Genomic DNA, 12735 nt, shown 5'->3' with positions numbered 1-12735 from the left:
AGATAACTAACATTATGTCTCACTTGACAGGACTCAACAAAGTTAATTTTTAATTGGTATTGGTAGTCTTATTCTCTCATTTGTGTCATAAACAGTTTTTTCAGTCCTATGTGAAAGAAAACAAACAAATTTAGCCTATAAAAGATAAAAGTTTTCAAATGAATTGAAAATCAATTAGGGGAATTTATGCTGTTTCAAGTCACTCTTGTCTGACTACAATTCATTTCTGAGTAGCAAAAACAAACTTTGAAACCAATGAGATCTTTCAGCAGTGACTACAGGAAGATAGTGGCATCTTATAGGACTTTGATGTTAGAGGAATTTGTTGTACAAAATATCTGGGAAGTTCTTTGATCCAGTTAAAAAAAATCCAATGACAGTTAGGAGCACTGAATGTCATACAAATATTAGTGTTGTCATTTCCTTCCTCTGTGCTTTTTCTTCTTTGTTCCACGTGTCTTCTGAATTTTGTGAGGTTGGAGTTTTAGGAAATTAAAACAAAACAAAAGCTCTGTGTATAGCAGATGACTAAAATGAGGAGAAAATCAGCCTAAGAATCTAATTTTAATTTAGTCTTTTTTTATTCATTGTGATTGGGAAAAAAAAAAAAAAGATAAGAAAGGTTTCACAGAAATCACAGAAACATTCAGATTGGAAAAGACCCTTGGGATCACCAAGTCCAACCAATAGCTCTACTGTACAAGGTTCACCCCTAAACCATATCCCCAAGCACCATGTCCAAACAACCTTTAAACACATCTAGGGTTGGTGACTCAACCACCTCCCTGGGCAGCACATTGCAATACCTCACCACTCTTTCTGTGAAAATTTTTTCCAAATCTCCAGTCTAAACCTACCTAGTCATAGCTTGAGGCCATTCCCTCTTGTTCTATCACTAATTACCTGTGAGAAGAAACCAGCACCAGCCTCTCTACAACATCCTTTCAGGTAGTTGTAAAGAGCAATGAGGTCTTCTCTCAGCCGCCTCTTTTTCAAACTTAACAGCTCCAGCTCCTTCAGTCACTCCTCATAAGGTTTATTCTCCAGGCCCTTCACCACCTTCATTGCCCTCCTCTGCACTGGCTCCAGTACCTCCACATCTCTCTTGTATTGAGGTGCCCAAAACTGGACACAATATTCAAGGTGGCCTCACCAGAGCTGAGTACAAGGGGAAAATCACCTTCCTATTCCTGCTGAACACAGCATTCCTAATACTATTGGCTTTCTTGGCCACCTGGGCACACTGCTTGCTCATATTCAGTTGCTTGTTGATTAGCACTCCCAGGTCCCTTTCTGCCAGACAGCTTTCCAGCCACACTTCCCCAAATCTGTAGTGTTGCTTGGAGTTGTTGTAACCCAAGTGCAGGACCTGGCATTTGACCTAGTCTAAGCTCATCCCATTAATGGTGGCCCATTGATCCAAGTAACTCTGTAGAGCTTCCCTACCCTTGTGTTGATCAACACATCCACCTGACTTGGTGTCATCTGCAAACTTGCTGATGACACACTCTATGTCTTCATCAATATCATCAATAAAGATGTTAAAACAGAATTGGTCCCAACACTGAGCCCTGAGGAAAACCACTTGTGACCAGCCACCAGCTGGATTTAACTCCATTGACCACCACTCTTTGGGTCTGTTTGCCCAGCCAGTGCATTATCCAGCAAAGTGTGTGCTCATCCAAGCCACAAAAGTTTGTCCATGAGAATTCTGTGGGAAATGGTGTCAAAAGCTTTTTGAAAGTCTAGGTAGAAAATATCCCAAAACATTACAAATTTGAAAGATAGGAACATAATCCTTACTTGGTGGAAACATACAGTTAAAAATAACTTTTAATTCCTTTGTCTTTTGTGATCCTTAAAACTTTCAGTAGCTGTACAAATGCTTAATATTCAGCTGTGTTTTAGGGCTCATTTGCATCTGTGATTTTAAATTGGGCCATATCTTCAGAATTCCTTGATGTTAGAGGTAGCACATTTATTGGTCTAGATTTGGCTTTTGAGAAATTAAGAATATGACCATCTCAAGCATGAATTAAAGTCTCGGGTAATCAATAATAACTTTTAAATTAGGTTAAGTTATTATCTTGGGACAATGTTAGTCTTTTATGTAGTTTCATATCTTCATTATAAATATATTGTGTTGTAAATCTGTGAGAAAACACAGATTCTGGAAGACCTTTCTGCCATCAGTCCATATAAGCCCTGGGTTATTAGGAAATAAATAGCGATAGTAAAAATCAGATTGCTTTGTATCAGGTAAGGGTGAACCTCCTGGAGCATGACTGTGGATTGCTTCTGTCCTGAGAGCAGCTGAGCATACCAGCCTCAGGAAGTCTTCCAGGGTGCAGGGAAGACCAGTCTGAGAGGGAAATATACAGGAAGCAATGAGTATACAGAGAGAGAAGGAAACAAGAAGCAGATACTTGTTCTGGCAAAAAAAGGAAAAAATATGAAAAGGAAGACTTTTCTTGAACTGTTGTGGGGCAGGCTCTTACTGGAGAGCTAGACTATTTTTAAAAATACAGTGTGGCAGAACAGAGATTCTGAGGTTCAAACCCTTTCAGGTTTTATGAAAAAATGTATTGGCAAACAGGCCTTAAAACTCTTACTAACTATGGCACACAATTTCCCTAGAAGTCAGGTGTAATCTGTCTGATGGCATACTGTGCTTCATTTTATTTTACACAAGTTCACCTGTTGCCCTATAAAAGTAAAATTCTTCATCATGTAAAGAGGTTTACACAATATTGTTGCAAAACTGGATGCAACTACTGTGTTTCCCCTAGTAAATTGTCACCATTGTCAGTTATAGACAAAGTCATATATTGAATACAAATTTGACAGTGCAGTAACACCAGTATCTTATTCTGTCCAGATTTGTGACCTTTGTATTTTTATGTTTCCTGGCTTCCTTATTCTCAATTTCAGTTCTTCTTGTTTGCCCTTTTGATATACTCTGTGTCACTCTCAGGTAAGCTAAGAATTAATCCGATTCTCTTACACATATCTGTGGCTTTGAGAAGCTATTGCATGCTCTCTGAACTGTATAGTAAGGACTCTGCAGGTATGATATGTTTTTATAACATTAAATAAATCCAAACGTTCAAATCTTTATGTTATCTTCTTTGTACTGTTTGTAAGAATACCTCTAAGATATGCTAGAAAAGGACCTGCTATTTGCCTGCTGTTCTTTATCTGCTAATACTGAATTATTGAACTGCTGCTTCTCATTCCTCAGATAATAAAATGAACCTAAGACCCTGCAATTCATATAGGTCATGCAGCACACAGCCTGAAGGTTTAATTAATAAGGTCACCTTGTGAAAGAACACAAAAAAATAGAGCACACTTTGTCTCATTTACAGTGCTAAACTTGGCATTGTCCCACTTCAAGTTTAGATTACTCAGGCCTGGGGATAGAGATAATCCAGGCAAATAGTCCAATCCACCTAATTTAGATTCTTTCTTCATCTAAAAAAACTAATCTGTTCAGAGTGTTCAGAGTCCAGAAAGATTCATTCTCACTCAGTTTGTGTAGGAGTTGTAACCTTGATCTGACATCACAAATGTTACAGAAAATCATAGGTCATAGCTGTTACCCATCCTGCTGCAGATGACAGTAATCCTGCAGTTTCCCTAGGGATCTTAGGTGGAGTTTGGATGCTCATCTACCTAAACATATATCAAAATGCCATTGTAGGCAGAAGAAATGTGCAGAACTGTCAGAAATAAACAAATGCAGCAGATTGTAATTAAATGGCAAAAGAGTTTTCAGAGAAGAGAGGCCACTGCCTGAATAGGCTTGCACAAAATCAGGCAGACTCAGAAAGCAGAGGGATCTGTCATGTTCTGAAATATTTTGGTAACTCCATAAAAGCATAACAAGGAGTTACATGAATGAGTTCTCATATCCATTTGTTATCATTTAGTCAAATAAAAGTTTTCAGTAAAAGCAGATGATGAATCCATACATGGTAGTCTTTTTGGTTTCATTTCAGGACTGGTCACTTGGCTGGTGTGGTGGGTTAAAGTTTAAAGGCATAGCCTAAAACTGCCACAGCTGGTGTGAGCAATAGATAGTATTCATAAGCATCCTTTTAGTAAGTGGCAACTTTTTACTTTGCAAAGACAACAGTACTGTGGAAAACAACACCTCTCATACTCTTTTTGTCATCCTTCCTCCTTTCCAAATACTGAAAGTGCATCTAGAATAAAGCAATGAATTTTACTATCAAGAGAATTGATGAAGAATGTCTTATAATGAGATAAAGCTACATATTTTTATGTTGCTCAGATTGATCTGCAGTTATATGTGGTAACTATCACTTCACAAACAGCTGGTTCATAAAGCTGTAATGATAACATGTTTACAGAGCCAGTACTTACACTTCATGTTCCTTGCATTAAGCTAAATGTTAAAGAATTTCAATTCCTTGTAGACTTTCAGATGTATACTTCTGAAATATTTTTATGATAATTCTTTCTATATTTAGTAATACTATTTTTTGTTTGTTTGTTTTTCAGTATACAACATGCATATATTTACACAGTAAATATATATATATTTAAGTTAAAAAAGCTAGACTTCAAAAGTCTGTGATGACAAAAGGATTTCAAGTTGCTGTGTTGTAAAAAACAATGGGTTAGGCAGCAATACAAATACTGTTCTCTTGGAATTTGGTACAAGCTCATGGGTTTACTTGTTGGTGATTAATAACTATATTTTTATATCACTTTCTTGCTGAACTCAGGCTCCCATGAAGCTGAAGGACATCAGGTTTTGTCATTAATGCCACTGTATTATGTTGTGTACATGTTCAACATCAACGCAGCCCAGCTGATTTTGCTCTCACAGTGAGTTTTGCTTCAGCCAGTGGGAAATTATTTCAGAAGGATTTAGATGGTGCAGGAATAGTTAGTTTGATAGAAAGAAAAATAAGTGAAATTTTAAAAAGTCTAGTACTTTTCCACTGTGTTCATGCATCTCTTCTCACATCAGCTGTTACCAGGCAAGTGCTACACTTTGGTTTGTTCTAGTTCCTGCTAACCTAATATCAGCAATAAAGAAAAAAAAAAAAGCCATAGTTGGTTTATCAATTATTACAATATCATAATTTTAATAACAATTTTACTGGTGCACATTCTATAGTATTTTCATGATCATTAATTTCACAGCAAGTAAGACATTCACATTTCAGTTGCCCCTATCATCATACACATGAAAAGTACATAATTATTTATGTTTTATGGAAAAATATCTTAAAATCTGTTTTCAAAACTGAAAAAAAAAACCCAGTTTATAGTAAAAATATAATGTCCTAGAATAAGTCTTCACCTGGGAGATAACAACGCTTCTGGGTGACCTTGAGATAAGACTAACACTGCTTTCTCCCAACTCCTCTTTTTTTCTCTCTGGTACAGGGGGGTGGGGGAGTTTTGGTGCGGCAGTGGAGCAGCTTCCCTGGTCTTTTGGACCAGGGGGGGTTTCTGTGTTATTTGCTAATTGTAAATATCTGTATAATATTGCAAATATTGTATATTTTGTACATATTCATTGTATTCCATTGTAGAGTATAGTCTTTTGCTTGTAAATACAGCTGCATTTGCTTCTGAGTTGGTCTGGCTTAAAATTTAGCGCTCGGGGAAACTTCAACCCACCTGTCCTGAAGGGACAACAAGCCTCATAAATGCTCTGAACCACACAATGGGGTGGGAGCCAGCAGGTCTGGTTTTTCAGGAAAATGCCCACGTTGCCCAGGCTTGTCTGAACATGCCCTGGAGTCCAAGTGGGCCAGGTGTGTGTGCCTTTGGCCACGTTTGGAGAGAACTCATTCTATGGGTTACAGTGTCAGGTTTTTAGATCTCAATCTTTGTTATCACTGGCCATTACTGTCTCAGGAAATCTATAAGTACCAGCCCAAAGAGTCAGAGCCTTTGCCTTGCAGTTGTCCAAGCTCTGGGAGAAATCACAAGCCTTGCTTGGAAGCCGAGCTCTGTTTCAGTTTACCCAGAAAGGACTGCAAAGACCCCTCATTATATAGTGTTGTAAAGCCCAGGAGCAGACAGACGCATCTTGCTGGGCCAAGAGATGAAACCCAGGAGGAGCTGAGTCCCCAGGACAGTTTCGTTTTATTGGAAGAAGCAACTAGTAACGCTGTGAAGAATTGCAGCAGAAGAATCTCTTCAAATAGGTAAAGCTACAAAGCCAACAAGTTCTGCATGCTTCAGCAGCAACCTCTTTTCTACAAGGCCTTCAGCTACAAAGCCTTCAGCAATAAATCCTGAATGTGCCTCATCAACAAGCAGCAGAAGCCAACTGAAAGTGAAACTGTATTCCTGCAGCTTTCACGTGGTCAGTGCCATTTTGGTTTTGTTTAAATCCCCACATGTGCCACGGGGTGCCAGGATCAGTGAGCAATTACGAAATCTGATTTGTTATAAGCATCTATTAAAGGTCTGTTGCCCTAGAGAACTCTGGAGATCTGCCCCGCCTTGTGGGCAATCTGTGGCTCCATTGCCGATGTTCCCTTTTTTCTTTACAGTTTAAATTGCTGTTTGTTGTTTCTGGATTTTTGTTCATGTTGTTTAAATTGTTACTTGTTCCTGCTGTTGAGATACCCATTCCACAACCGAATACTTTGAGCCAGTAAATAGGTTTTATTAATATTTTCTGTGGAATTTTTTATGATTAACAAAGTTACTAATTTTTTTTATTAATCATTCCACCTATTGAATATTAATAGCCTCCTTATGATCATAACACCACCACACTCAGATCATCTTTTATTGATACAATACTTTGAAATAGAAATATCCTTTCAGCATACAAGCTGAGACATGTTCACTGTAGTTTCAGTTATACTGAATAATGAGCCAATTTCTTCATCAATGTTTCTGGAAATATATCACAAAATCATAAAGTATTTTGGGTTAGAAGGGACCTTTATAGGCCACCTAGTCCAACTCTTCTTCAGTGAGCAGGGACATCTTTAAGTAGACCATACCGCTCAGAGACCCATTGAACCTGAGCTGGAATGTTTGCAGAGGTAGGACTTCTACTACCTCTCTGGTCAACCTGTTCCAGTGTTTAACCACCTTCATTATACAAAATTTATCCTTATATCTACTCTACATCTACCCTCTTTTAGTTTAAAACCATTATCCCTTATCCTGATGCAACAGGCTCTGCTAAAAGATTGTCCCCATTTTTCTTATAGTCCCCCTTCTAGTATTGAAAGGCTGCAATAAGTTCTCCACAGAGCCTTCTTTTCTCCAGGACAATGCTCTCAGCTGTTCTTCATAGGACAGGAGTTCCATCCCTCTGATTATTGTTCACAGTCCTTCTCTGGAACCACTCCCACAAGTTTATGTCTATCTTGTGCTGAGGGCTCCAAATCTGGACACAGCAACCCAGGTGAGCCAGAGAGCAGAGGAGCAGGATCACATCCCTTGCTCTGCTGGCCATGCTTCTTTTGATGCAGCCTGGGATATAGTTGACTTTCTGGAGTGTGATTGCACATTGATGACTCAGGTCCATCTTTTCATCCACCAGTACCCCCAAGTCCTTCTCTGCACTTTGCACTCTGAACTTTGAAAAGTTTTTCAGAAAATTATTCTGTCCTCTGTGAATACCAAGCCTTGTGGCCTATTTGTGGAATATATGTGCCTCTCATTGTGGGACAGAAATAGTTTTTTCCAATCATAAATTAATAAGATACTTACATGCAGGTACTTCTGCAGATACACACACACATATATATATCCTGAAGATGTTTATATATATATACCTTCCAATTCAAGGTTAGTGCATTTTGAAAGTGAAAACAGTGGGAAAGTTTTGTTTCAAAGTAACATCATAGAACTGTTACTGTCAATGGACTATGTACATACCACTGCCTGCTTCTTCTTACGCACGAGTAGCATGCAATGTTGTTTGTTGTCTTTTATGCTTTTTGTGACCTCCCTTGTCATGTGTTGGTCAGGTCTTTATGGCTTGGTGGGCCAGGTGCTCTCAAAGGAGCAAAATGATGTATAACTTGAGTCACTTTGCAGGGTATGTAGCTAGTTGTGATGAATAATGGGTTTTTTTCAGGTGTTTAGGCATATGATTTGGCGTTAGATTGCTTCAGAACACAAGAGGAAAATGGGCAAATGTGTTTTTTGTTTAGGACATTTCTGACCTAGGATATGTGAATATCAAACAATGTCTATCCAGAAAACTGTCAGGAGAAGCAGATCCTGAAGGAATGAAGGGGAAAAAAGAGGGTGTATCGCCTTTGGAAGGAGAGGGAGGCTTCTCGTGATATGTTTAAAGATGTTGTTAGATTATGCAGGAGAAAACTTAGAGAGGCAAAGGCCCAGTTAGAACTTAAGCTGGCCACCTCTGTGAAAGATAATAAAAAGCATTGTTATGAATATATTCATGCTAAAAAGAGGGGCAAGAAGAACCTCCACTCCTTATTGGACCTGGAGGGTAACATTGTAACTAAAGATGAGGAAAAGGCTGAGGTTCTAAATACCATCTTTGCCTCAATTTTCAACAGGAAGGCAGGAGGAGTTCAGGACAAGTGGCCTCCTGAGCTGGTTGGTGGGGTCAGAGAGCAGCATATTGCCTCGAAAATCCACAAGGAATTAGTTTGGGACTTGCTGAGCCACTTGGATACTCACAAGTCCATGGGACCGGATTGGATCCATCCTAGGGTGCTGAGAGAGCTGGCAGATGAGCTGGCCAAGCCACTCTCCATCCTTTTCCTCCAGTCCTGGCCCACTGGAGAGGTCCCAGATGACTGGAAATTGGCCAGTGTGGTGCCCATCCACAAGAAGGGCTGGATGGAGGAACCCGGAAACTACAGGCCAGTCAGCCTGACCTCAGTGCCAGGGAAAGTGATGGAGCAGATCATCTTGGTAACAATAACTGTGCACCTGAAGGATGGCCAAGGGATCAGGTCCAGCCAACATGGATTTAGGAAGGGCAGATCCTGCCTCTCCAAATTGATATCCTTCTATGATCAGGTGGATGCGGGGAACACTGTGGATGTAGTCAACTTGGACTTCAGCAAGGCCTTTGACACCATCCCCCACAGCAAACTGCTGGCTAAGCTGTCAGCTCGTGGCTTGGACAGCAACGCTCTGTGCTGGGTTAGGAACTGGCTGGAGGGCCAAGCCCAGAGAGTGGTGGTGAATGGTGCCACATCCAGCTGGCGACCAGTCACTAGTGGTGTCCCCCAGGGATCAGTGCTGGGCCCCATCCTGTTCAATATCTTCACTGATGATCTGGATGAGGGGATTGAGTCAGTCATCAGTAAATTTGCAGATGACACCAAGTCGGGAGCAGATGTTAGAGGGTAGAAGGGCTCTCCAGAGGGACCTCGACCAGCTGGACAGATGGGCACAGTCCAACATGATGGCATTCAACAAATCCAAGTGCTGTGTGCAGCACTTTGGCCACAATAACCCCATGCAGAGCTACAGGCTGGGGTCAGAGTGGCTGGAGAGCTCCCAAACAGAGAGGGACCTGGGGGTGCTGATTGACAGCTGGCTGAACATGAGCTAACAATGTGCCCAGGTGGCCAAGAAGGCCAATGGCTTCCTGGCCTGCACCAAGAATAGTGTGGCCAGCAGGACAAGGGAGGTTATTCTTCCCCTGCATTCAGCACTGGTCAGGCTACACCTTGAGTACTGTGTCCAGTTCTGGGCCCCTCAATTTAAGAAGGACATTGAGACACTTGAAGGTGTCCAGAGAAGGGCAATGAGGCTGGTGAGAGGCCTCAAGCACAAGCCCTATGAGGAAAGGCTGAGGGAGCTGGGAATGTTCAGCCTGGAGAAGAGGAAGCTTGGGGAGACCTTATTGCTGTCTACAACTACCTGAAGGGTGGTTGTAGCTGGGAGGGTGTTGGTGTCTTCTCCCAGGCAACCAGCACCAGAACAACAGGACAGTGTCTCAAGCTACGCCAGGGGAAGTTTAGGCTCGAGGTGAGGAGACAGTTCTTCACTGAGAGTCATTAGCCATTGGAATAGGCTGCCCAGGGAGGTGGTGGATTCACTGTCCCTGGAGGTGTTCAAGAGGAGATTGGATGTGGCACTTGGTGCCATGTTTTAGTCATGAGGTTTGTGGTGACACAACCTTGGTAATTTTGTGATTCTGTGAGAAAGGAGTAAAGGAGTGTCTGAACTTGTAAGATTAGACTGTGCTGGAAAACAAATAGAAGGGCTCACATCAACTAAAATAGCTATTGGATCACATCAAAGTGCGTATTTCTCTCAGATGCCTGTGCTTCTGGTGCTGTGTAGACATGTAATAAGGAGAGTGTCAATCATAAAAAATTCACAGTGTAAGTAAATGAGAATGAGAAGCAGAGCCTAAGCAGTAAAATTACTCTTATGTTCCACACGTCATCAGTGGCAGATTAAAGATCAAAGCCAGTCTTTTTTTGAATTCCAATCTAGTGTCCATTACTTTTGCATTACATATCTGGTGTTATTCTTATTTCATTTTACACCACATATTCTTAATGAATGATGCAATATAGTATGAAATACAGGGATATTGAGTCATTTACTTTTGAAATGTTGTTACATGCATATTAAAAAGTAATGTTTTAATAACATTATAGTTGGGTGTTTCACATGTCTTTGTGGTAGGATTTTTACTAATCTTCCCTGGAGAAGCTTGGATTATACCTGTCATGCTTCATGTAGATTAGCAAAGACATTCTTGTAATATTGCAGAATCCCCAAGCATTTCTTTGCATCTTTTGAACTGCACTGGGATGTTTTTTTTAAGTTCTTTTGTTCTTTAGATTTTCTATTGAGCATGGAATTCCTTGAGTAAGCAAAGACTTTTGTGCAATACCTGGTGGTAGTAGAAAAATTCACATCATTGTCATTAAAAAAACTGTGAGAAGTTCTACTAATAGTTTGTGACTATGTTATTAGAAAAAAAGTCTTTGAAAACGTTGATGTTAGTAACTTATAAAGTGAAGCTTATTATCAGGTTGTCCTTTACATCCCAATGCAGCATGCATTAGTGTTTCACTGTGGGGGAACTGGTTGCCCAGTCCCATGTCCTTCAGTACAGCAGATGTTCACCTTCTGAAACTGCAAAGATGTGAAATTCAGAATATTTATGGTTAATGAAAAAGTATATGTAACAAAAGATTCTTCAATCAGGTACAAATAACTAAACTGTAAGCAACACTGTAATACAGCAAACCTCTCTACACTGTTGTAGACAGTTTTCATTTGACAAACGAGGAATACACTGTGACCATGAAAATAAATAGCTGTTAACTCGTTTGGGGGTTTATTTTTAATTTCTAAGGGAATTGCTCTAGGTGAAATGTTATGAAGTTTTCATTATGGAAATATGAAGGAGAAATAGAATCAGTTTTCAGTTGCTGGTAACCTTTTGGGTGTTTATGTTACCGATTATTATTCCTCTATTGCTGTTAACTTGTAATTAACCATGAAATACCAGTAAGATAGTATTGCAACTGATTCTAAAGTATTTATGTGAATGAGTTCCAAAAAAAAAAAGAAAAAGAGACTGTCCTACAGAATCAAAATTACATTGAACCCTGTCTGTGTTGTTAGGTGCTTGGGAAAAGAATATGAGAAACAAAATTGTTTTCAGGTCCTTCACATAATGTGGTCTCACACCGTCTGGCAAATGAGTCAAATGAAATTTCCATTGATGAATGTATTCTCCCTGTTTTGTTTAATAACTTTTGAAACTAAATTTTACTTTTGTCTTCACAGCAGCCTGTGAGAATGAGAGCTAATTATGGACTGTCTGGAAAGCACTTGATTTTGTTTCTTCGTGTTCCATGGGGCACCTCAGAGGGAAATACGCCCTCATGTGTGTTACAGGTTATAAAGACTCATTTTCTATTCATCTTCTTCATGACTTTGTGCATCTTTGTTTATTCCCACTTTCTTCTTTTTTCCGTATCAAAGAGCTCTGGTGTGTTTAATCACTGTGGAAGAGCTAGTCCATACTGGCTCATTATTGCCCTCTTCCAATCCTACATTTTTTCTCCTAGATATGTGATGATTAGGGCTGTATACATCATTCATTATTTGTAATACTTCATGCCTAATAATGGATGCTGTGAAAGATGGTACTAGTTATTTTCTTTTTTTTTTTTTTTTCCACAGTAATTCTTAATATCCCATGTTTGACAGTTGCCAAGAAACTAGTTGAAGCTTTTGGCAAATGACTCACAATAATTCCATTTTCTTTCCTGATGGGTAATAGTTAATATAAAGTCTATCAATGTGTCTGTAGTAGTTTGAGCCTTAACTGGAGTTTAAGAGCTCAGATGGTAGCAAGAAACTGAGAAATCCTGCCCCCCGCCCCTGAAGAGACTGGAGGTAAATCTACCAAAAAATAATCTGGAATCAGTTTGGAAGTAGAAGTAAAGACTAACTGAGTTAGTCTGCCAATTTTATGTTGGGGGGTAGTTTCAACCCACCACAGCCTTACTTTTCTAAGTAAGTCTGGAAAAGCAGTATCGACCTATTGTGAGTGTTAAGATCAAGAGCATAGCTAATTTAGGCTGTACAGATGTACTAGTAATGCAAGAATGCATATATACCTATATGTTTACTGTAATCTCTCCTTTACATTCATAATTTCATCTTTGCTTTTGTATATTTACATAAATATCTCAAGCATAATAATTTTTTGTGCTACTATTTATTTATGTCTTTGATAATTTTTTTTCCTCATTT

General features: G+C 39.5%; 1 protein-coding gene across 1 annotated transcript in view; it reads left to right on the top strand.

Moving 5' to 3' along the window:
* The window catches only part of GPC5 (glypican 5), a 729150-nt gene that overhangs the window by 36034 nt on the left and 680381 nt on the right, over positions 1–12735 (top strand).

The sequence above is a fragment of the Dryobates pubescens genome, chromosome 7 (assembly GCF_014839835.1).
Source record: "Dryobates pubescens isolate bDryPub1 chromosome 7, bDryPub1.pri, whole genome shotgun sequence".
Lineage (NCBI taxonomy): Eukaryota > Metazoa > Chordata > Aves > Piciformes > Picidae > Dryobates > Dryobates pubescens.
Note: the sequence above shows the minus strand (reverse complement) of the source record. Positions and strands in the feature narration are given on the sequence as shown.